Below are 1,922 nucleotides of genomic sequence, written 5' to 3'. Positions count from 1 at the left end.
TAGCAATCTTTATCCCTGTTCTTTCCTTTTTGTTTTGTGACTATAAGATCACATATTTGGGGGGCACCTGGGTGGCTCAGTCAGTTAAGCATCCGACTTTGGCTCAGGTCATGATCTCGAAGTTTGTGAGTTTGAGCCCTGCATCAGGCTCTGTGCTGACAGCTTGCTCGGAGCCTGAAGCCTGCTTCAGATTCTGTCTCCCTTTCTCTCTGCCCCTCCCCCACTCACACTCTGTCTCTGCCTCTCTCAAAAATAAATAAACATGAAAAAATTAAGATCACATATTTGGCATAGTATGTTGATGATTAAAATAATACAAATTCATAATTATGGAGATAATGGAAAGCATATATTCTATTGTAATTATCTTGAATTTCTTCAGAACTGTATCTGTCTATAACTGATGAGCAGCTTTCTTGCATTTAATTTTTTGAAGCAAATGTGCACATTTAGAAAAACTTTAAATAGTACAGAATGAAATCTGGTTTACATTATTGTCTTATTATAGCTCATTCTTGGAGAAACCTGAATGTTTTACTTTGAAACTTAATTAATTCATTCATTTATTAAATATTAATTGATCACCAAAAAAATGGGTCTGGTGATAAAACAATAAGTAAAAACATCTCTCCCTCAAGAATCTTACAGTCCAGTGAGGGTCAGGGAAGATAAGACCAATACATAACGGTTAGAGCACAAAAGAAAAATAAATCAGAGTAAGTGGCTATTGCTTGAGATGGGACAAGACAGAGCTCTTTGAGGTAGTGATGCTTAAGCAAAGCTGAGTGACATGGAAGAGTGAGCTGTGGACATATCTGCACAAGGCAGAGGGTACAGTAAGAGCAAAAGCCTAAGGAAGGCACACACCAGTTAAAAGGAATGTGGAAGGCATTAGGAAGTTTAAGAGCAGAGGAATGATTTGATCTAATCCACGTATTCCAAGAAGCATCACTCTGATGCTGGCAGTAACTAATCCTTTGGGAATAAGGATGGGAGTGGGGCAAATAGAATTTATACAAATACCCACATACTCTTCTTTGCAGTTGAAGTTACCACTGCTCCTGCTAGCATTAACTACAGTTACAGATCTGACTACACACCCAGTATGTGTTTGGTTGACTTGAGTTTCTCATAGTTCTATTTCAGCAATTCTCCCACTCATCTACTTATTCGTACACTGTTTGCATAGCACAGTACTCTGAATAGTGTGATATTACAAAGAAATAGATGCGTGGTTCTCAGTCTCTCCTCAGATATCTGATATTTCTCACAGTAAGTATCCACCCATCCCCCCATAATTACCACCTGCCAGTCCAAAATTTTGTCTGTTTGGTCAATCACTACTCTCTTACACCTTAGATTCTCTTAAATCCATCCATGTTTGACAAATAGAGAGCTCCAAGAAGTTAAAGTTCAGTCAAGTTTCAGATTGTCTAGAACACTGATATGTCTGAAAATATCTTCATTCTACTTTCACAGTTAAATCATTTTGCTGGGTGTATTAGTTATTTATTGCTGCAAAACAATATTACCATGAATTTAGCAGCTTAAAACAACACACAGTTTCTGTAGGTCACCAGTCTGGGCACAAACTAGCTGGGTCTCACCAAAGCTGCAATCCAGGTATCAACTGGGGCTGCAGTTTAATCTGAGGCCCAATTAGGGAAGGATTGGCTTCCCAGCTCACATAGGTTATTGGTGGATTTGGGTTTCATAGTTATAAGACTGACAGCTTCCCTTGCCACTATAGCCAGAGACCACCCTTAGCTCCAAGAACTTCTTTGTCATGTTGGATTTCCCCACATGGCTGTTTGGTTGCTCAAAACTAGCAAAAGAGGGGCGCCTGGGTGGCGCAGTCGGTTAAGCGTCCGACTTCAGCCAGGTCACGATCTTGCGGTCTGTGAGTTCGAGCCCCGCGTCGG

The sequence above is a fragment of the Prionailurus bengalensis genome, chromosome B2, assembly GCF_016509475.1.
Source record: "Prionailurus bengalensis isolate Pbe53 chromosome B2, Fcat_Pben_1.1_paternal_pri, whole genome shotgun sequence".
NCBI lineage: Eukaryota > Metazoa > Chordata > Mammalia > Carnivora > Felidae > Prionailurus > Prionailurus bengalensis.
The sequence above is the reverse complement of the archived record's forward strand: the minus strand, read 5'-3'. Positions refer to the sequence as shown.